Source organism: Delphinapterus leucas, chromosome 4 (assembly GCF_059928025.1).
Source record: "Delphinapterus leucas isolate spDelLeu-1000000601 "Yukka" chromosome 4, BTC_Dleu_Yukka2, whole genome shotgun sequence".
NCBI lineage: Eukaryota > Metazoa > Chordata > Mammalia > Artiodactyla > Monodontidae > Delphinapterus > Delphinapterus leucas.
In genome coordinates, this window is record NC_143132.1 from 13,474,909 (window position 1) to 13,499,139 (window position 24,231).

Here is a 24,231-nt window from a genome sequence, read left to right on the forward strand (position 1 = left end):
TGTTATGTAACTGGTCAGATTTATGTTGCCTACAGTGAATTCCAAATCCCAATTTTTAGGGATTTGCAAGAGGGGTAGGGATACTGCTAGTCTGCTTGAGATTGAAGACTTGGAAGACCATAATAATTCAAGGGTCATAGAAACCACGTCTATAAAAGATGATTCTTTTTGTCCCAAATAAGCATGTCAGAAATGGTACTTAAAAAGCTTGAAAGAGATTCACAACTTGGACCACAGGTATCTCAGATCTGGGGATTAAAAAAAAAAAATTATTTATTTATTCATTTGGCTGTGCCGGGTCTTAGTTGCAGCATGCAGGATCTTTGTTGCCGTTGTGGCATGTGGGATCTTTAGTTGTGGCATGTGGGATCTTTAGTTGCGCCACACGGGATCTTTGTTGCCATTGCGGCCTGTGGGATCTAGTTCCCTGACCAGGGATCGAGCCTGGGCCCCCTGCATTGGGAGTGTGGAGTCTTAGCCACTGGACCACCAGGGAAGTCCCAGATCTGGGAATTTTATTCCACCGGTGGTGGTGGGATGAGTGAGATTGCTTACAAGAGGGCATTTAAATAGGGCTTGATGATCAAGTAGGGCTTCAACAAGTAGATTTGTAAGGCCAGGCAAGAAAGGCTAAAAGCAGGAGAGAGCACTGAAGGAATATTAAGTCAACTCTGCGTGATTATTATTATTATTTTTTAAAGGAAACATTTGTAATCTTACTGTACAATACCTTGAAAAGTACAGTAGTTTAGTACAACAGCTGACATACAGGGGCTGGCATCGAGTGCACAGGAAGAGGGGTTACTGACTGGAGGAGGGAGAGGAGGTGGGAGATGGTAGAGCTGAAGGATCGTCAGCAACAGGAGACGGAGGGCAAGCTGCAATTTCACTCACGCCTTGCATGATTATTTTGTTAAAACCATTTTCCAAATAACCAGGTCCTTTGTTTAAGGATCAATAGACTCTGAACCCAATTCTAAAAAGTGTTTTGGGCCGTAGGGACATCTTTGCATCTCTAAGGTAATTGTCTTGTGGGAGAAAGTTGCCTCCCTCTCTCCCCATATTATAATGTCTGGGGATCTGGCCCTGACATGTCTGTCCATTATTTCTTGCCCATTACTAACTAGAGGGTCTAATTATTCCCAATGACTACAGGCAGTTGGGGAATCTGACAGGCTTGGCCATGTCCCACACTGGGCTTTTTGGTAACCCATTCCTTCCCATCCTTCCTTTCCTTTGTTTTTCAGAGTTAGAGCTGTGAAATGAAAGATGAGAGTCCATGTTTTCTATTTTTTAGGCAGGGATGCTTTCTGCTTAAATTGCTCCAAGGTCTTTAAAAGTTGCTTTCAATCCTGGATAACGTATATGTATGGAGATACATTTGAACTTGGTATTTAATTATTAGTTATTGCAACACTGGATCAAACCTGACCAATCCCTGGAGACTTCTAGTCCTGTCTCTTTTCAGTATTTGCCTGTATGGTCTGGTGTAGTGTACCTCTCCTCTGGCTTGTTTCCCTTCCTAAATCTTAATGAGGTTGTTAAAGTGGAGAATTCCAAGGCCCTACCTTGAAAAAGTCTCTCTCCTTGACCGAAGCTTAGACAGGCTCCTCTGGGCCCTGTTTTCAACTAGGCCTCATCCTTGGCCTCTGGTTCTGTCTTTGGCCTGCCCAGCCCAGTCTTAGCAAAGAACCCTGCTCAATTGTCCCCTACCCTTGATATCTGACCACGCTTGATATCTGATCAAGTTCCTCATCCCCTACCTTTGGTGTCTAAATCCTTGGCCTGTCTTTAGCAAGAATCCTGTTAGGCAAGTTTAGCAAGAATCCCCCTACTCTTGACGTTTCCTTTTAGTGATTTTACACCCACTGTGACCCTCTCACCCTGCTCCTTGGCTATAAATCCCCACTTGAACTTGTTGTACCAGAATTGAGCCGATCTCTTTCCTCTATTGCAGTACTCTTATTACAATAGTCTTGAAGAAAGTCTTCCTTACTGTTGTAGCAAGTGTCAGAATAATTTTTTTCTTTAACAAGATTCTAGACTGTTACTTGTTATGTCTAAGGTGAGACCCTGTGTATTAGCTAGGACCCAGGCTCCTTCCATATTGTGGCTCTGCCATCTCCAGCATGTGCCTTCCATGGTCGCCATATTCCCGTGAGTCGAGTCATGGAAGGGGAAAGAGCCTGAAGGCTTGTATGAGGGAGGGCACATCTCTTCCACTCACATTCAATTGGCTAGAATCAAGTCATATGGTCACATTTCTCTTCAAAGGAGGCTCGGCAATGTAGGCCAGAGGAAAAGGGAATGAATTTATGGAACACCAACCCATGTATCTGCATTTTAAACAAGTATCACATGTAATTCTGATGTAGGGGAATACTTGGACCATGCTTTAAGAAATGCTGTACATAATTATTGCCAAATATTTTCCAGTCCTGATATTCCATGATTCTATTGTGCTGTGACTTTTTATGTGGAAAAAATGCAAGCAAGTCCTTCCAAAGTGAAAAGGAAAGTTGAACAATCATAATAGATTTTTCTGCCCATGTTCTAGGTTTGGAAATACATGTTGGCCTGTTCGGACCAGCTGATTAAAGGGTCGGTGTTACCATCTCTTCTTCCCAGTGGCCCCACGATCGTCTTGCTGCAACTCTTCTGCTTTAGGAACACACCAGGATATTACCTTCTGGTGCCTCATTACATAATGGGGTGCTGAGGACCAGAATGGAGAGCATGGGGGATATGCTTGTTTCCCTTAGCAATTAACTACATTGGGTGGTTTGTCTCTTTAAACCCATTGAAGGCATAAGGGTTTTTCTAATCTCTTCCGGTTAGAATCACTGATCTGGGACCACGAAAACTGACAGCCTCTGCTACTGACTTGGTCATTTGTGCTGTGATTTTTACAAAGACCAAAGATTTGGGTTTATCTTATGTCAGGAATTATGCTAAAAGCAGACACGGGGGTAGCGTAATGATCAATTTTCCTTAACTCCACCAAGTTAGTGGAGTGAGAAGAAACATTTAGATCTGCATGAGATATGGTTTGAGCAAATTGCAGTTGTAAAGAGAAACTAGATTGTGAATACAGAGGCTTTGAATGAGGCTTTTTTTGGGTTTCTAATTTCTCAACACCATCAGTTGCTAAGTTACGGGCAGATATGACAGAGGCTAGTGGATACTTTCTAGATTGAATATAATACTGACACCAAACAATATCAGGGTAGAATACTTACTGTATATGGCCTTTGTTATTATCTTGTTTCCTCATCCTAACATGAGGAGGTTGTTTTCCAGATGCGGGAAACTGAGGCTGAGGTACACAGAGCTTCAGCAATCGTGTGAGATTACATTGTGGGTAATCAAGACCTTGCTGATAATCAGAAGCAGAAGTAATCCATGGTTTTGTTCCTTCTCAGTCTGGTTTGTTCTGCATTAGCCATTATATTCTTGGGCAACCAGTGGATTTTGGAGACAGCCCTCTCTCTCTTTCTTTTTACACATAGATTACATGGTATAGAAGCAAGTGGTTCCATTTCCTTTCATGAAAATTATGGTTTCTGGGTTAGCATTCAGTACTGCCAGCTTTATGTTAGCTCTATTTCTTACCAGCCTTTGATGGTGTACAGTGTGCTCAGATAGTATAGGAAGCTTAAAAATATTAATGACTGGCCAACTGTAAATTCTTTTAGGGATCATTTCATAGAATGTTACCAGTCAGATGCATTTGAAAGAATAGAATGCTCTTAAGGTTTCTGTTACGCTTCTTATGGAGTCAAGGGAAGATGGTATTGGGTCTCTTTGCAGCCAAGTCCAGTCTTAAACACTGTGCCAACTCCTTCCTCCGGTCCAGCTGCCTCTGTTGAGTTAATGGAAATGGCAAACTGCCCTTTCCCAGTTCATGGCAGACATCACTAACTGCTGTCGTATTGTTCTGTGGATATGACATCAGGTGAATTGACGTCCAATTGATCATAGCTAGCATATTAGTTGAAACTTAATTCTCAACTCTGGTTGACCATAAACCTGCCTTTATTATGAAATAACTAAATGATCAATTTAGGTTAGTAGTTCTCAACGGGAGATGAAGTTGTCTTCCAGAAGACATTTGGCATTGTTTGGTGTTATTTTTAGTTGTCACAACTCTGGGGTTTGCTGCTGGCATCTAGTGGGTGGAGGCAAGGGATACTGCTAAACATCTTACAATGTGCTAAACCCCTCCACCGCTCATGACAAAGAATGACCCAGCTTCGATGCCAATAGTGCCAAGGTTATGAAACCCTGATTTGATCTTTGGAGGGTCTCTGAACAGTGAATCAGGAGTAAGAAGTAGGACATAGATGAGGACTTGGGAGAGAGAATAGGATATCTGGAAGAAAAGGAGAGAAAGCATTTATAGCTTAACACATAAGCTTAAGGTAGGTCTGTGCAAAGATCTATTAGTTCCCTTCAGTGCCCTGTTTGAGAAACACAACGTAAGAGTGTCAACTCCTGGAGAAGAACACAAGATATGTATGTGTGGTTTGGTAACATGGTTACTCCTTGGACCCTTTTGTTGTCTGGTGCTTAAGGGGGTTAGTAAAGAGTAGCTGATGAGGGTAGCTGGTCTGTTCATAAGTGTCTGCATCTTCACTTTCAAAAGGTTGATTTTTATTAACAAAGCAACCTGAGATTTGGACAGAGATCTATCCACATAATGTCTATTCCGAGCTATTGGAAGCGATCTACCTGTCCAAAACCAAAGACATGGTTAAATGACGGCATATCCATGTAACATAATTTGAATGTTTTTTAAATGACACGAGGACATTTTTAGGACACGTTATGTAAAATACATTAGATCAATAACTGTATGTATGATATGATCTTAACTTGGCTGTATTTACACTAAAAATTGACTAGAAGGCTTAGCGTTCCAACAGTGAAGGGATGTTTTCTTTATACTTTGATGTATTTTCCAAATTTTCTTTGGTGAAGACAGGTTTCTATTGAGATGAGAAAAATGTAAATATTTTAGAGTTAGCTACGAGTGATGAAGTTTCTATGTTTAAAAGAAATGAAGGGGACTTCCCTGGTGGCACAGTGGATAAGACTCCGTGCTCCCAGTGCAGGGGGCCTGGGTTTGATCCCTGGTTAAGGAACTGGATCCCACATGCATGCCGCAACTAAGAGTTCGCATGCCACAACTAAGGAGCCTGTGTGCCGCAACTAAGGAGCCGGTGAGCCACAACTAAGACCTGGCGCAGCCAAATAAATAAATATTTTTTAAAAAATAAAAGAAATGAATTCATCATTTGAGACAAAGGTCATTTATCAAGTGGCTGCTATCTGCCAGAGATGGTGCTAGACACATCAGAGGCCAGTAAATGGATACCTTCCACCGTAGTGGAGTATAGGTTCTGATGTAGGGATGGGAATAGAGTTCTGTGGCACAACAGCAGGCAGAATAGATATGAAGGAAGGCTTCACTGAGGAGGTGGCATGTGAGAAGGATCTTGATGGCAGCATAGGAGTTTATGAGGTAAAGAAGGGCTGAGAAACACCAGACTAGTTTTAAAATTGCTTCCTTTTTTAAATTTTTTATTGGAGTATAGTTGATTTATAATGTATTAGTTTCTGCTCTACAGCAAAGTGAATCAGTTATACATATACATATATCCACTCTTTTTTAGATTCTTTTTCCATACAGGTCATTACAGAGTACTGAGTAGAGTTCCCTGTGCTATAGAGTAGGTCCTTATTAGTTATCTATTTTAATGTATAGTAGTGTGTATATGTTAATCCCAAACTCACAATTTATCTCTCCCTGCCCCCGCTTCCCCCCTGGTAAACCATAAGTTTGTTTTCTACATCTGTGACTGCATTTCTGTTCTGTACATAAATTCATTTATACCATAAAATTGCTTCCTGAACTGTGAATGGGAGTTGCTGGTCAGTTCCGTCCCGTAATCTGTAAATTGCTGTGTGAATGAAAGTTATTATTATGCTTTTTAATAAAGTCATTATAAAAGTCATTATAATGCTGCTGGTGGCAGAAGTGTGTGACTCAGGGCTTTTTTCCCACTGGTCCTTTTTTCTACAACAGTTAGATGGATCATTTTCCATGAGTTAATTACCATTTTGTTTACATTTCTCCACAAGGCATTCTGTGGCCTTAGAGGCACATATCTTTAGAGTAACTTTACATTCCTAGGTCCAAAAAAGAAGTCGTTTTAAACCTCGTTGTGTTACCTTGTGGCTTCAAACTCTAGGACTAAGAGGCTTTCAAAGGCCAACTTGAATGAAGTTGGATGTTGCTTTTAGACGTTGAGATCGTTTGAAATCTGAAATTGCCACTGTGGAATGTGGATTCCGTTGTTCCTCTACAAATAGGTTCAATATAGGCAGTGGGCCCAAAAGTTCTTGGTGTGAACCCTGGGGATCACTCTTAGTGAGGAAGTGAAGGATTAATATGCTTGGTACCGAAGGACGTCTAACTGGTCTGTTTAGGTTGATCTAAACATGAATAGATTAGGAAATTGGAAAAGAGGGTAGATACATGCTGCCTGAGATTTTTAACCATAATACATTATTCATTCACTAGTTAATGAATGGAGCAGTTATTCATTGTGTGCCTACTGTGTGCCAGGCCAGAGGTCACTTATCTGGCAAACTCTACTCCCCAGAAGAATGCAGACAACCCGGGAGGTCAAGCTGTTAACCCAGGTGCCACAGCAGTCCCCATACCAGTGCTGCTGGCTTCATCCTGGAAGGTCACTGTGGGTCTGGGACAGAGCTTGCCTCTTTCTCTCCCCAGGTGCTGTGGAGTTTGGGAATCAGAAGAATGGAAGGGGTGGTAACAATCTGTTAGGAAGAGAGGAAATCCAAAGTCCTTATAAGAGAACGCCTGAATTTAAAGACTTCAGAAGTGTTGAGAAGAAATCTTTCCAGCTCCTAACCGTGTTCTTCACAATCTTCACAACATAATAATAGATGACCATTTGTCATCAAGAAAACAAATGGTTCTGCGTTCAGTAATCTCTTTGCCATGGTTGTTTCAAATGGCAGATTGGCATGTAATCTATTTCAGCTCCTCTCCTCCACTCTGGGAGACCTCGGGGCTCCTCCTGGCTTCCCTCTCCTGGGAGTCATAGCGTTCAACTCCTTTATTTCCAGTCTGTTAGGGGTCAGTGTCCTGTGCTCCTGCTGTCCATGGTCTGAGAACCATTGTTTCATATATTTTGTCCATTTATAAAAATTGGTAAGATAGAGTGCTCTTATGATTCTGCAGTCCCACTCCTGGGCATTTATCTGGAGAAAACTATCATTCGAAAAGATACATGCACCCCAATGTTCGTAGCAGCACATTTACAATAGCCAAGACATGGAAGCAACCTAAGTGTTCATCGACAGATGAATGGATAAAGAAGATGTGGTATATATATACAATGGAATATTACTCAGCCATAAAAAAGAATGAAATAATGCCATTTGCAGCAACATGGATGGACCTAGAGATTATCATACTGAGTGAAGTAACCCACACAAAGACAAATATCATAGGATATTGCTTATATGTGGAACCTAAAAAAAAAGAGATACAAATGAACTTATTTGCAAAACAGAAATAGACTTAACAGACATAGAAAACAAATTTATGGTTATCAAAGCAGAAAGGCAGGGGGGGAGTGATAAATTAGGAGGTTGGGATGAACATATACACACTACTATATATAAAATAGATAACCAACAAGGACCTACTGTATAGCACAGGGAGCTATACTCAGTATTTTCTAATAACCTATAAGGGAAAAGAATCTGAAAAAAATATATGTATAACTGAATCACTGTGCTGTACACCTGAAACTAACATGACATTGTAAATCAACTATATTTCAATTAAAAAAAATTGTTTCAGTTGGGTGTATAGATCTAGCCCCTGTTATTTCATCTTGGCAAGAGGTAGAAGTTGTGTAATATATTTAACAATGTTTTCTTTCTCTTTCAAAATAGATTTTAAGAAATTAAAAAAAATAATGTGACCGTTTAAAAATATTAAGCTTCAGGCTTCCCTGGTGGCGCAGTGGTTGAGAGTCCGCCTGCTGATGCAGGGGACACGAGTTCGTGCCCCAGCCCGGGAAGATCTCACATGCCGCGGAGCGGCTGGGCCCGTGAGCCGTGGCCGCTGAGCCTGCGTGTCCGGAGCCTGTGCTCCGCAACGGGAGAGGCCACAACAGTGAGAGGCCCGCGTACAGGAAAAAAAAAAAAAAATTAAGCTTCAGTTACACAGTAAATTCACATATGTGGAGCAGCACGTTCTCTGACAATCTTTGATAATTAAGTTGTTTCTGTGTATGAGATTGGAGTTACAGTAGATCAGTATATAAGCCAATTATCATCCTCATCTTAAAGCATAATTAAATTAAAATTCCTCTTCTCAGCCCTCAGGGGTACAATTCCTTTTTTTTTTTTTTTTTTTTTTTTTTTTTAATTTGCTGCCTCTTCTTCGTGTGTTTTGAGAGAAAGCCTTGAGTTTCCAAAATTTGGGGGTGATTGTCATCTCTTCGGACTTAAAGTATGGACTGTCAAACATAATTGCAGTTGAAATAGATATCAAATTACTTGATCTATTTTCAGAGGTTATCATCATCAATGACATAACCGATGTGTTTGTCTTCATTCTCTTTCTACCTGGTTTGCTCAGTCTAATCACCCGAACGTTGTCCATTTGGGATTAAAGTGCATTTCGGAAGATTTTGGCTTTTAAAGAGCATATGGTAAATTGAGCTCTTCTCCAGAGGCCCTCATGATACCAGTAACTATAAATGGCACTGCTCATCCTAGTGAAGGCTTTCTTATCTTTTAAAGGTCAGGATCAAATCTCCCAACCCTTACCTGGCTCCCTTGCTCTGAAGAGGTCTGGCTTTCAATTTCTCTGGTACTTATTACTCCAGTTACTTATTTACCTGCCTTAAGTCGTTTTTGAAATGAGGTGAGCCATAGAATGGAAAGAGAATATAAAAGGCCTTTACTTCCCTCTTGGATCAAGGCATACCTACATATAAATTGTTGTTTGTTTCATGTTTCCTTTGCAGATTCACTTGGCATTGCTCTGAGTATCAGTAACACAGAGCACATCCATCTCCCCCAGTGCCTCCTTATCATTCATTCAGCCACCAGAGTCGTTCCCCAACATGTAGGTCTGATCATTGTCACTCCCCTTTGACAGGAGTTACTGCATACACATTACAGACCCATCTTTATGATGTGGTGTTCAAGACCCCAGATTCTCTTCCAGGTCTATCTCCATCACACGTTATGTTTCAGTTGTAGGGCTCTTGCCGTTGCTGGGACATGCTGTGTATTTTACACCTCTTGTGTGTTTGCTTCCACTGTTTCCCTGCAGAATCTTTCTCCCTGTGCCTTCCCCTCCCAAATCATGCATGTTGGGACATCTTCCCAGCCTTGACATGTGGAATTGCTTCTTCTCTTGTCTGGATTCCTAGAACTTTCTCACAAACTGGCTTGATGGTGTGTCTGGGAAGGTGATCACTGTTACCAGGAAGGTAATGTATGAGCCTTGAAGGTCAGACGACCCAGGTACTGCTCCTGGGTTTAGCATTGCCAATCCACCCTATCATTGTGCGGGTAGAAGAGGAGGGACAGAATTAACAACACTGAAGGGACAATGGTCTAGGCTTTGGGAAAATGGTCTAGGCTTTTACCACTGAGAAGTTGGGAGCAGAAGAGCAGCCAGGTATTCTCTGTCCATCTCCTCCTGTTTCTGGCTTTATTTCCTGTCACCTGGAGCAACAGAGAAATTACAATGGTCATGTAAAACATGGAGAGCTTTTCACAAAGAGTGTGTGGAAAAAAGATCTTGGATTTTTGACATTTTTACCCCATACTTATTAAGGTTTCCAGATTTTACAAAGGTATAAACAAGAAAATAGTCATCAGATTCCATGCAACTGCACATCATGTTATATATTGCATGTTAGTGAGGTTAGCCATGTGTGGGCGAAAGGATTGTATTTATTTATTTTTATTGAAGTATAGTTGATGTATGTTATTATTTATATAAGTTACAGGTGTACAGTATAGCGATTCACAGTTTTTAAAGGTTATACTCCACTTATAGTTATTATAAAATATTGACTGTATTCCCCATGTTGTACAATATATCCTGGTAGCTTATTTAATACTTGATAGTTTGTTCCCCTTACTCTCCTACCCCTATATTGCCCTTCTCCACTTCCCTGTCCCCACTGGTAACCACTAATTTGTTCTCTGTATCAGGATTTTCTTTTTTAAAGTAAAATAAGTAAAGATATTTCTAACTAATTCTGAACACCTGCTAAGTGCCAGGCACTGTTCTTGGGCCTTTGAGATGAAAGAATGAATAAAACATAGTCCCCACGTTTAAGGGTCTCATAGTCCTAGCTCAGCCGTTATCACACGTGGTCCCCAGACCAGCAGCAGCAGCAGCATCTGGGAAATTGTTAGAAATCTGCATTCCTGAGCCCTACCCCAGCTCTACTGAATCGGACACTCTGGGGGGGGTGGCCTAGTAATGTGAATTTTCACAAGCCCTCCTGCTGGAGAGAGACTCAACACAGTCTGGTTGTAGGTGCTGAACACATGTTGAGTTTATCAGGGAGTAATTGGATAGATGTAGTTGATGCCTTTGGAGAGTCAGGTAGGTCTTCAGACGAATGAAGTTCAAGTTAAATCTTAACTGGTGAGTGGTTGTTCTTCAGACGAATAAGGGCGAGAAGGAGAGTATTTCAAGTCAAGAGAACCACATGCAAAAGTACAGAACAATCGGACTTCCCTGGTGGCCCAGTGGTTAAGAATCCACCTGCCAATGCAGGGGACATGGGTTCAAGCCCTGGTCTGGGAAGATCCCACATGCCGCGGAGCAACTAAGCCCGTGCACCACAACTACTGAGCCTGTGCTCTAGAGCCTGCGAGCCACAGCTACTGAGCCCATGTGTCACAACTGCTGAAGCCTGCGTGCCTAGAGCCGTGCTCTTCAGCAAGGGAAGCCACTGCAATGAGAAGCCCACGCACCACAAGGAAGAGTAGCCCCCGCTTGCTGCAACTAGAGAAAAGCCCACATGCAGAAACGAAGACCCAATGCAGCCAAAAATAAATAAATAAATAAATAAATGGGGGGGAAGAAAAGTACAGAGCAGTCAAAGGACTTGGTCGCCTCTGGGGATCACAATTATTATTGTCATTATGTTGTTCTTATTACTATTACTCTTATATCAGGGTCATAATATGAGCTAAGTTGGCGAGATCGGTGGCCAGATCCTGCTGAGAAGTTTGGCTCTTCTCCTGGAAAATAACCAAATGGTTTTTAGCAGTGAAGTGAAATAATATCAGGTTTGCAATTTTGTTGGACATACACAAAAAAACAGAGCGTTTTCTAAACTACAAAAGAAGTTTTTGTGATGTATTCAAAACCTAAGCTGAGATTAAAGGAGGAAAAATGTAAAGAATTCAGAACTTAATTTTTACTATTTATAATCTTAAAGAATTAAAAAAAAATAACAGACTTTTTTACAGCAGTTTTAGGTTTATAGAAATATTGAACAGAGGGTACAGAGATTTCCCATGTACCCCTAGCCTCCACACATGCATACCCTCCCCCTTCATCTACATTCACAACCAGAGTGGTACATATGTTACAATTGGTGAACCTACACTGATATATCATTATCTAGTTTATGTTAGGGTTCACTCTTGGTCTTGTACATTTTACGGGTTTGGACAAATTTATAATGACTTGTATTTGCCATTGTAATTATCATACAGAATAGTTTCACTGCCCTAAAAATCCTCTGATTATCCTGCCTCCCTCCCGCAAGCTCCTGGCAACCAGTGATTCCTTTACTATCTCCATAGTTTTGCCTTTTCCAGAATGTTGTATAGTTGGAACCATATGGTATATAACCTTCTCAGATTGGCTTCTTTGATTTAGTGATAGCATTTAAGGTTCCTCCATGTCTTTTCGTGGCTGGAGAGCTCATTTCTTTTCTTTTGGTTTTTATTTTATTTTATTATTTTTTTTGGCTGTGTTGGGTCTTAGTTGCTGCGCATGGGCTTTCTCTAGTTGCGGCGAGCAGGGGCTACTCCTCAGTGTGGTGTACGGGCTTCTCATCGTGGTGTCTTCTCTTGTTGCAGAGCACGGGCTCTAGGCACGTGGGCGCAGTAGTTGTGGCATGCGGGCTCTAGAGCGCAGGCTCAGTATTTGTGGCGCATGGGCTTAGATGTTACACAGCATGTGGGTCTTCCCGAACCAGGAATCGAACCCATGTCCCCTGCATTGGCAGGTGGATTCTTAACCAGTGTACCACCAGGAAAGTCCAGCTCATTTCTTTATAGAATAATATTCCATTGTCTGGATGTACCACAGTTTGTCCATTGCCCTACTGAAGGACATCTTGGTTGTTTCTAAGCTTTGGCAGTTATGAATAAAACTGCTATTGATATCTGAGTGCAGGTTTTTGTGTGGATGTAAGTTTTTAACTCCTTTGGGTAAATACCAAGGAATGCGGTTAATGGATTGTATGGTAAGAGTATGTTTAATTTTGTAAGAAACCACCAAATTGTCTCCCAAAGTGGCTGTACCATTTTGCGTTCCCACCAGCAATGAATGAGAGTTGCTGTTGCTCCACATCCTTGTCAGCATTTGGTGCTGTCAGTGTTCTGGATTTTGGCCATTCAAGTAGGTGTGTAGTGGTATCTCACTGTTGTTCTGGTTTGCATTTCTCTGATCACATCTGACGGGGAGCATCTCTTCATACTCTGATTTTCCATCCGTGTATCTTCTTTGGTGAGGTGTCTTTGGCCCTTTTTTTTTTTTTTGCGGTACGCGGGCCTCTCACTGTTGTGGCCTCTCCTGTTGCGGAGCACAGGCTCCGGACCCACAGGCTCAGCGGCCATGGCTCACGGGCCCAGCCGCTCCGCGGCATGTGGGATCTTCCCGGACCGGGGTATGAACCAGTGTCCGCTGCATCGGCAGGCGGACTCTCAACCACTGCGCCACCAGGGAAGCCCTGGCCCATTTTTTAATTGGGTTGTTTGTGTTCTTACTGTTGAGTTTTAAGAGTTGTTTGTATATTTTAGATACCAGTCATTTATCAGAAGTGTCTTTTGCAAGTGTTTTCTTCCAGTTTGTGACTTGCCTTCTCATTCTCTTGTGATTGTCTTTTTCAGAGGAGAAGTTTTTAATTTTAATGAAATCCAGCTTATCAGTTATTTCTTTCATGAATCATGCTTCTGGTGTTGTATCTAAAAAACCATTGCCAGAGCCAAGGTCATCTAGGTTTTCTTCTATGGTATCTTTTATGGTTTCATGTTTTAGTTTTATAGTTTTACATTTTACATTTAGGTCTGTGATCCATTTTGAGTTGATTTTTGTAAAGGGCATAAGGTCTGTTTCTAGATTCTTCTTTTTACATGTGGATGTCAGGTTGTTCCAGCACCATTTGTTGAAAAGACTGTATTTTCTCTGTTGTATTTCCTTTTCTCCTTTGTCAAAGATCAGTTCACTCTATTTATTCAGATCTGTTTCTCGGCTCTCTGTTTTGTTCCATTGATCTATTTGTGTATTCTTTTGCCAATACCACACTGTCTTGATTACCATAACTTTGTTGAAAGTCTTGAAGTTGGGTAGTGTCAATCCTCCAACTTTGTTCTTCTTATTCAATATTACTTTGGCTATTTTGGGTCTTTAGCTTCTCCACATAGTCTTAAATAATTTTAATTCTAAAAAAAAATAGAGGGACTTCCCTGGTGGCTCAGTGGTTAAGAATCGCCTGCCAATACAGGGGACACGGGTTTGAGCCCTGGTCCGGGAAGATCCCACATGCCGTGGAGCAACTAAGCCTGTGTGCCGCAACTACTGAGCCTGAGCTTTAGAGCCCGCGAGCCACAACTACTGAGCCCATGCGCCGCAACTACTGAAGCCCATGTGCTCTAGGGCCCACGTGCTGCAACTGAGCCCGCATGCTGCAACTACTGAAGCCCGCACACCTAGAGCCCATGCTCCGCAACAAGAGAAGCCACCCCAATGAGAAGCCCGCGCACTGCAACGAAGAGTAGCACCTGCTCGCTGCAACTAGAGAAAGCCCACACGCAACAACAGACCCAATGCAGCCATAAATAAATAAATAAATAAAATTTATTAAAAAATAGAGAAAACTTATAGAAAATTAAAAAATTACAAAATACCAGAAGAAAGAAACAAAAGCTAATTTCTAGTTCAACCTAGATTGAACTGTTTACCTTTCAGTTGTACTTTGATGGAGTCTTTTTTTCTCTTTGTCCTGTGTTTATTATTTATAGTATGTGTAATAAATAAATTTAATTTCTATCTTGACATTTCTCCTCATTTAATGGGAAAAATGGTTGTGTTGCAAATGTCCTTAAATACTCTGTAAATATCTGTTTTAACAAGTGTTTAACATTCTGTGGAATGCTATACTGAAGTTTACTTGAATCTCATTTGCATGCATTGTTTATGTATCAGTTAGGGTTTGGTGAGTATATTAGTCAGGGTTCTCCAGAGAAACAGAACAAACCAATAGAGTCTACCCCTCTCTCTCTCTCTCTCTCTCTGAGATGTTGAGATTTATTACAGGAATTGGTTCATGCAATTATGATTGCTGAGAAGTCTCATGGTCTGCCTGCTCTTTGCAAGCTGGAGACCCAAGAAAGCCAGTTGTGTAATTGAATCAGAATCTGAAGGCCTGAGAACTAGGGCAGCTGATGGTGTAGGTCCTGGTCCCAGTATGAAGGCCTGAGAAACAGGAGTGCCAATGTCTGAGGGCAGGAGAAGATGAATGTCCTAGGCCAGAGAGAGCAAACTCACCCTTCCTCCACCATTTTGTTCTACTCAGGCCCCCAGTGAATTGGATGATATCCATCCACATTAGTGAGGGTGATCAGTTTTCACTCAGTCTACTGATACAAATGCAAATCTTATCTAGAAACACCCTTGCAGACACACCCAGAAATAATGTTTTACTAACTGTCTAGGCATCCCTTAGCCTAGTCATGTAGGCACATAAAATTAACCATCATAGTGAGGGGTGTGGAAATGGGATTTCTCATGGGAAGTTGACCCCGTGCACTTGTGGGAGCTGCAAGAAGTCTGTGGAAGGCTGCTGTCTCTGCGTTTGGCTGGACATGTCAGGAAGAACAGCCGCAGGTGGAGCGGGGAGAGCCAGGACACATGGAAGCCCAAGTCTCTCACGACCTCCCACCTTGATGATGACTCAGGGTGACTTGCAGAAGACGCCCTGCCCCTGCCCTTGGAGCTGCACATGTGTCTGGCTCAGGAGCTGAAGGGGCTGTCCCCACTGCCGCACCATAAGGAGCTCACCACCGTGACCCCATCTGCTTCTCCACTTGTGCTTTCAGATCCTGGGTGAACTCCCCACATGGCCTGTCCTAAACCAGTACTGCCCAGGAGAGGGGATTCTGGGAAATGTAGTTCCTGTTTAGCTACAATGACAGTACAAAACCCCCCGGTATTCATGTCTAATTTGTATTCTATTGTGACTAAATACTGCAGAGGATGTCTTTATTTCCATCTGGCACTTCTTCTAAATTTTGGATCATTTCTTAAGGATAGAGCCTCAGAAGAGGAATTTATTAGGTCAAAGAATCTAAACATTGTAAAGACTCTTACATGTTGCCAATTTACACAAAAACATTGTACCAGTGGCGCCACCAGGAGAGAGCATGAAAAATCTTCTCTTACTGCATAGTGGCTAATACTGAGCAGTGTATTCTTTCTCCTGTAACATCTTGAGGTTTTTATTTGAGTTGTTTATTTGTGTCCTTTAGGTGGAGTTTTTTTGTTTGTTTGTTTTTTTAATTAAATCAACTTGGGAACAAGTAAAGACAGGTGGAAGTTACATGCTTGGAATCTTGAGAGAATCACTTAGTAGATCTTGTGAGTAATAGATAAACCATCCTGTCTTATTCTGGGGAGGTAGTAATTGTCACAGCAATAAAATCAGAAGGCTAATTAGTTGACATGGATATAGGAACGGGTATTAGCAAGTGCACTGAAAGTTAGAAGTTCATTTGGTGTAAAGTTGTAAAGTTCTCTGTGGTCACATTTCAGTTTCTGGAGAGTATTTTGGGATCGTTTTTGATTGCAAGGAGCCAATTATTTGCTTTCTCTTTTTAAAAAGTTTTTTTTTTCCCCTCCCTAATACTTTTAATTTTAATTGGTGACCTCTAACCCTAAAACATAAGCCGTCATTTTCATTTCTCTTGGCTCTTGTCTTTTCCTCTGTAACATCTGTCCTGTTGATTGCAGGCTCCAGCCCTTACTTACAAACCTCTTGTTACTATGCAGATGACTTTCCTTCCTTGTTAATTTCTACGAGGAACTGGCATGAAAACCAAAACTTCATGAAGACCAAGGTTAAAAAAGCGTGTTGTCGGGCTTCCCTGGTGGCACAGTGGTTGAGAGTCCGCCTGCCGATGCAGGGGACGCGGGTTTGTTCCCCGGTCCGGGAGGATCCCACATGCCACGGAGCTGCTGGGCCCGTGAGCCATGGCCACTGAGCCTGCGCGTCCGGAGCCTGTGCTCCGCAACGGGAGAGGCCACAGCAGTGAGAGGCCCGCGTACCGCAAAAAAAACAAACACACCGTGTTGTCTATGACTCTGTGTAGAGCAGAATGTTTGGGCTTTTTCTGTGTTGTGGCTTTTGCCATATGTCTTGTCAAGGGACTTGCACAAGTTTGTGAATCAGATATTAGACCACATTCCACCAATTTCTGAGTTTTAAATCGTATTTAATATTCCCTTTAAAGAATGGACCACAGTTGGTTCCCCCAACTCCTGGCCCCCCAGAATCAAGCAGTCAACCCCTGACCCAGTTTTAATATAAATCAAACTTACATTTTCATAAACCATAAAGTTTGAATATGTATGTTTTCTAACTCAAGCTAAAAGTAGCTGAAATGTATTGGCTTGTGATGGTGTGCTTAGTTCCACTCAAGACGGAATGATTCCGTGGAGCCTCCAGCCCACGAAGATAGCTTCTCATCTGGGGAGAGGAATGTGGTGTGGAGTTTCATCTCTACCCTGGCCACTCCAAGTGGCAAAGAGTGGTTCCTGGGACCAGCATCGCACCTGCATCATTTGGGAACCTGTTAGAAATACAGGTTCTCAGGCCTCACCCAGGCAAACCAGAGCCTGCATTTTCACAAGATCCCCGGTTGGTTCTATGCTCAGTTCAGTCTGAGAAGCTCTGTCCTGGAGAAAGCTGTCTGACCCGCTGCGACCCCATCACTGGCTACCTTTTGCAGCCACCCACTTACCTTCTGGCAGGACTTTGTTCCGGGAACACTCAGACCTGTGGAGTGGCCTCTCTTTTATTGATCTGTGCACTGATCAGTGCTGCTGAGATCTGTTAAAATTCTTGAAATTCCTTGGAAGCAGTCCCTTGGAGAAACTGAGTCTCATTTCTCTGTCAGTGAAGTCTGACAGAGCAGAACGTGCTTCGCCTTTTTATGGGAGCGTTTCTGCTGGGTCTGGGAGGGCCACGCCTCAGAGTGTGGTTAGGGTAAGAGTTAGGACACTTGAGGTTGGACCTCTCTCTCTTTTTTAAAAAAATTATTGTGAATCGTGATAAAATACACGTACCATGAAATTCATCATTTTAACCATTTCGAAGTGTACAGGTCAGTAGTATGTTCACATTGCTGTGTAATCAATTTGTAGAACTCTTTCTATCTTGCAAAACTGAAACGGTACCCATTAAACCACAGTTCCCTATTCCTTCCTCCCCCAGGCCCTGGCAACCACCATTCTACTTTCTATTTCTAATGGATTCAATTATCCTAGGTCCCTCATATAAGTGGAATCATACAGTATTTGTTATTTTGTGTCTGGCTCCTTTTGCTTAGCATAATGTCTCAAGTTTCATTCATGTTGTAGCATGTGGCAGGGATTCCTTCCTTTCTAAGGCTGAATAATACCCTCTTGAATATATATATCATGTTTTTTTTTTTTTTTTTTTTTTTTATATATCATGTTTTGTTTAACCAGTCACCTGTCCATGGATACTTGGGTTGCTTCCATCTTTTGACTGCTGTAAATGATGCTACTGTGATTGAGTTTGGACCTTAAGCTACTACAAACTGGATGTAAGACCTTAGACAAATCACTGAACTTCTGCATCTCAGTTTCCAGTACTTTAAAAATAAGAAATTCAAAAAAAAATAAAAATAAAAAAAAAAAAAAAAATAAGAAATTCAGATGCTTTCAAGCATTCTCTTAAGTTCTAGTTATAGGATACTAAATAAAATAAAATCTGCATCTATTAAAAACTTATATGTCTTCTAAAGATTTCCATGGTTTCTCCTGATGATACCATTTACCCTTCTTGAGCTGACTTAATCTTGGAGTATCCTCACTGCAGAACTTGTATAACTTTTTTTTGAACAGCTTTACTGAGATATAATTCATATACCATGTGATTCACCATGTAAAGTGCACAAGCCAGTGATTTTTAGCATATTCGCAGGGCTGTGCAATGATCACCACAGTCAATTTCAGAAGAGACCTTATACCCATCCAAAGTCACTGCCAGTTTCCCTCCAGACCTCCCCCTCACTCCACCCTAGACAATCACTAATCTACTTTCTGTCTCTATGGACTTGCCTATTGTGGATGTTTCATATAAATGGGATCATAAATTTGTGGCCTTTTGTGACTGGCTTCTTTAACTCAGCATAATGTTTGTGAGGTTCCTGTCTAACTTTCCAAGATGTCAACTGATCTCACATGTGAGGGGTTCGTTTATCACCATTTGATTGCTCCTAGTGCCAAGAGCCAGATGTAGGGCTGGGGCCAAGAGATAGGGCAGTAAATTCCAGACACATCCCCTTGGCTCTAAAGAGCTCTCTGTCTTGTGGGGAAGGTGGACATTAAGTGAATTTCTATCTAGATATTAATCACAAAGTGCTGATTTCTGTAATGGAGAAACTTTGGGTGCTTTGAAAGTGTATAATGGGCAGAGGTGAGGGGAGCTCTGACTTATCTTCAGGATGCTTGCTGTCCACAGATCTCACACTGGGACATCCCTCCAATCAGTGTCTATTAAGTGACTCTGTTGGCGATGATGATGTGGTAAAAAGTGAGACCCTGTTCGTGTCCTTCAGGAGCTCACCCTGTCATAGGGCAGACAGCCCATGCTGATGGGTGTCCCAGAGTCTGGACCGTGGGTACTGGAACATGGGTGGATCTCCCTGAAGCATTCAAGGGAATCTTTAGGGGGAGCGGTGATGATGCCTGATTGGGATTTTGACAGATGAATAAAATGTCTTAGGAAGCCACGATGTGTGCGGAGGGAAAGGAACTTCTGAACAGAGGTCACGAGCAAAAGTGTAAAGATACTCAGTGTGTTCATCAGGGATGGGGCATCAAGAAGCCTGTTGTGGCCACAGCCTGGGGACCAGCTACAGGATGGAGGCAGGGAGGGTTGTGAAGTATCTTAAAGCAAAGGGTGGAAGCTTTATCCTACAGATCTCAGATTTGCATCCTTTAATTCTGGGTACCCTCAGCATTCCCCTCCTAATTATGACTCACCATGAGTGGGAGTGGAGGTGGCATATCCCCTAGAGGCTTTTCTAGAGGGCACCACACTCTTCTGGAGGGAGCTGGTTCCTTCGAAGTGTCAGTGCTGAAGGCGTCAGAACTTTTTAAAGCAGTAAATGATCAGGCACTTCTTTTAGATTCACTGGGACATAGAAACATAAGAAGTTGGGAGACAGGCAGGAAGGAGTTGAATGGTGCCAGCAGCTGCAGGGTATCAAGTTTTTCTCGGCCTAAACTTACAGGTGGAAATGGATGCTATGAGCTGCCATTTATGGATAGTACCTGTCATGCCTGGTAAATAGATGTGAGATCTTGGACCAGACCATCATAGCTTTAGGGCCTGCTTCATCAAACATCACTTACCTTGATATCTAGGATCCTACAAGATGATCAAAAATGCTGTGGCATGCAAGATCCAGCCATTACCATTTCCAGGCAATCTAACCATCATGGTGTATGTGTTTTAACCGAAATAAAGTTGATTTACCATATTATATTAGTTTCAGGTATATATAGTGTTATGTTTTGATGTATTATTACCCAGGACCATTTGTAGATTCGTTCCTTTACTCATCCAACACTACATTTATTATATGCCGCTAGCTCTAGTTTGTGTGCATTCAAAGACAGATGCATCCCCACCCTGGAGTACCCTACACGGTAATCAGGGAAGTATCCCATGGTTGCAGACGTAGAGTTCATATTGTCAGCAGGCCTCCCCAGCATGCAGTTGCATTGGCATTGGTAATTAACGTTGTCATCCTTGCTTTTACCTGGGCCTGTGGAACTCTTATTCACCTGTAGCATCTTTTAGAATTTCTGTGGGTTCCCCAAGGATGGCATCAAATGGACCTGAGGCTGATCACCATTGCTCACAGCCACCAGGAGTATCTGCCTTGTCCTTCTCTTGCTGTGCCTCCGTCCGTCAGCCCCCCTGCTGTAAGAGCTGCTTGAAGGACTGTCTCGCTCAAATCTTTATGATGGGAATAGATAAGTCCTTGCCAAGGGGCATGTTGCATGCAGAGATGCTGGATAACAGCTCTCTGACATCTGAGATTTTGTCACCTGGGAACTAAAGTGTCGGATCCCTGAGACTGGCCAAGCCTCATGACACAGCTCCTTCAAGGCCTACCCTAGGGACTTCCTGGTGGTCCAGTGGTTAGACTTCACCTTCCAATGCAGGGTGTGTGTGTTCGATCCCTGGTCATGGAGCTAAGATCTCACATGCCTCATGGCCAAAAAACCAAAACATAAGAAAACCAGAAGCAATATTGTGACAAATTCAATAAAGACTTTAAAAATGGTCCATATCAAAAAAATAAATCTTTAAAAAAAAGAAAGTTTACCCTAAATAATCCTCCCATACCGCATGATGTCCACCCCATGGTAGAGTACTAGGTACCTAGTACTAGAGTACTAGGTTACTCTAGTACTAGGTACTCTGCTTATTATTGTGTGTATGGGAATCTGAAATTATCTTGTTTATTGAGTAGTAATGATCTTTTATTGCACTCTTACAAGTATCAACTCAGTGAATCCTGGCAACTGTGGTGGGTAGAGCTTGTCCCGGGATTCGAGGCCAGGCAGTCTGGCTCCAGAGTCCAGCTCCTAGCCACTACGTGTGTGTTTATTATGTCTTTACCTACAAGAATATCAATTCTGTGGAGCTCATCTTTCTGGGTACCAAGAACATTCGTTCTTCGTAGGCTCTCGAGAGATGGTGAATGAATGAGTGAGTGGTCAGTTCATGGTCAGGGAGACTTCTTGGAGGCAGTCAGGCCTGTGGTGATGAGTGCAGGAGTAGCCAGGCAAAGGCGGGTGCAAAGGAGGTGCAGAACATTCCTGGCAGCAGTCATGGATGGTGTGAGCTCAGGCATGAAGGGGTCATGTGCTCTGGGGTTGCTGGAGAGGGACCTGAGAGACCAGGCTGGAGAGGTACATAGATGGGCATCTCCAAAGAGGATGTTTCTGTTCTATGTACATGTTGAATCCCCAGCAGAGTCTTTCTAAGTGTGAGCAGGAGTCCAGCTTTGTCAGAACGTGAGGGTACTTGTTAAAAACATACTATCGATTGCATCAGGGTCTGGGATGGGAGGACTCAGGAGTCTGCATTCTAATGCTCTTGCTGGGTAATGCTTATGCACACAGATGCTTAGGAACCTCTGGTCTGAGAAACAAGATAACTGCTAATAAACTCTTAACGTTATTTATGTCTTTCAGCTTTTCTTCCTAACTGTCTCCCACTCCCTATACCCGTCTGAGATGGAGCTATAAAATAATGTGTGTCTGTAGCACACTTTCCTTCTGGTAATCCTGTCTTAGTTAGCTCAAGCAGTTTTAACAATAGCATCATAGACTTAAACTACACACATTTATTTCTCATGGTTCTGAAGACTGGGAAGTCCAAGATCAAGGCACGGGTCAAGATCAAGGCACGGGTGAGAGTCATCTTCCTGGCTTGTAGAGGAACATCTTCTGTTGTATCCTCTGACAGCAGAGAGAGAGATTCTCCCATGTCTCTTCTTAGAAGGGCACTAATTCCATTCATGAGAACTCCACCCTTATGACCTAATCACCTCCCCAAAAGGCCCACCTCCAGATAATATCACATTGGGGATTAGGGCTTCAACATATGAATTTTGGGGGGACACAAACATTCAGTCCATAGCAATCCTTCTTTGTGTGTTTATCTTCTCTTGTCTTTGGGACTTCTGCTTGTACACTGTATTAGTGTACTAGGGCTGTCCTAACAAATCACCACCAACTTGGTGGCCTACAACAGAATTTCATTCTCTCATATTTCTGGAGTCCAGAAGTCCAAAATCTAGGTGTTGGCGAGTCATGCTTCTTCTGAAGGCTCTAGGAACGAATCCTTCCTTGCCTCTTCTTGGCTTCTGGTGGCTTCTGGCAGTCTCTAGCATTCCTCGACTTGTAGCTGCACCAATCAATTTCTGCCTCTGTCTTCACATGACCTTATTCTCTGTGTGTCTCCTCTTCTTTTAATGCCACCAGTCGTTGGCTTTAGGGCTCATTCTAATCCACTGTGACCTCATCTTAACTTCATTACATCTGCAAAGACCCTACCCTGTTTCCAAATAAGATCCCTGTATGGAGCTACGTGGACAGAACCAGGTGGAGGTGAATTTTCAGGGACACCATTTAACTAACTACATAGAAATTTGAGTTCTGAAGGCAATGCTACGTTGTTGAGAAAAGATTTGAGAAGAATAGATTTGGCTAAAACCACCATCACCAAAGCAGTAACAACAACAAACAAATCAGGTGGTCACTTCAATTCTAAATTGGTGCAACATTTTGGACAATCTTGCATTCTTTGCTGAGCACCTATGTTGAATTCATTTATCTTCAGAGGCTTCAAGTTGACTTGCATACAGGATGCTGGAAAATTCTTTCACAAATATCCCTTAATAAGCCTTCTTGAAATAGTTGTTTTTCACACTCAATTCCTTGAGATTTTTGGAGCATCCAGAGGGGTGTCGGGAAAGTGGGAGGCTCTGACCCCTAGGTCTGTCCACAGGCAGAGTGGCTGATCTCACTCGCCTGGACCATGCTTTTGGCCCCAAGGAGTTTTCTTCCTTTCAAAGCCTGTTTTCTGTACTATGATGTATTATTATGTGACAAAGTCAAGTGTATGCTTCTAATCCAGTCTAATCCATTTACCACTTTTTTCAGGGAGCTCAAACTTTCCTGATAGATATTTTTCCTAAAGTCACCCTTTTAAAAATTGCATAGTAGTTTTTCATAGGGCTGTAGCAGACTTTAACTTGTTTCTTCTGGTTCAACATTTAGTTTTCCACTTCTTGATTTTCTTAGTTGTGGGGCTTATGTATAAATCTTTGCTTTTTTTTTTTTTTTTTTGCGGTACGCGGGCCTCTCACTGCCGTGGCCTCTCCCGTTGCAGAGCACAGGCTCCGACGCGCAGGCCCAGCGGCCATGGCCCACGGGCCCAGCCGCTCCGCGGCATGCAGGATCCTCCTGGACTGGGGCACGAACCCGTATCCCCTGCACTGGCAGGCGGACTCTCAACCACTGCACCACCAGGGAAGCCCTGCATCTTTTATTATATCTCTAGATTAAAAATTCGAGATACAGATTTACTGGATCCAAGGGTGTGAACTTTAAATGCGTCTAATGTATTTTACTGCTGAATTCGTGTCCAGAAGGAGTATTTTAAGTGCTGTCATATCAGTGTCTAAATGTGCTCATCTTAGCAGTTCCCTTGCAAGTACTGATGAGGTTTATCTGTTCACGAAGGGTCAAGTTCTTGGGGAAGGTGGCATTTTGCTCGAGGTGGGTCTTCTTTACTTTAAATACATGTTTAAAATGGCCCATCACTATACAAAATGTGTCACCACCCTGTTTTTATCACTTTGTTGTTTAATGATGATGCATCTCTTGCTCACTGGTACCGGTGAATCTTTTCGTTATTTTACATTGCTTCCAAGAAATAAATTTCTCATGCATTCATGGACGCATGCAATAATGATCCCAAGAATAATTCCCCATGCCTGAGTGCCATCCAGGTAAGGGGGGCATTCATGAATGATCTCACTGAATTCTCATCGTAGAGAGGAGGAAGGGGAGGCCAGAGG

At 42.4% G+C, this 24,231-nt stretch overlaps 1 pseudogene across 1 annotated transcript in view; it reads left to right on the forward strand.

The window, feature by feature from the left end:
* LOC115802338 (small ubiquitin-related modifier 2 pseudogene) overlaps nt 1-24,231 on the forward strand; it is a 296,470-nt pseudogene that overhangs the window by 135,095 nt on the left and 137,144 nt on the right. The window lies entirely within an intron of this gene.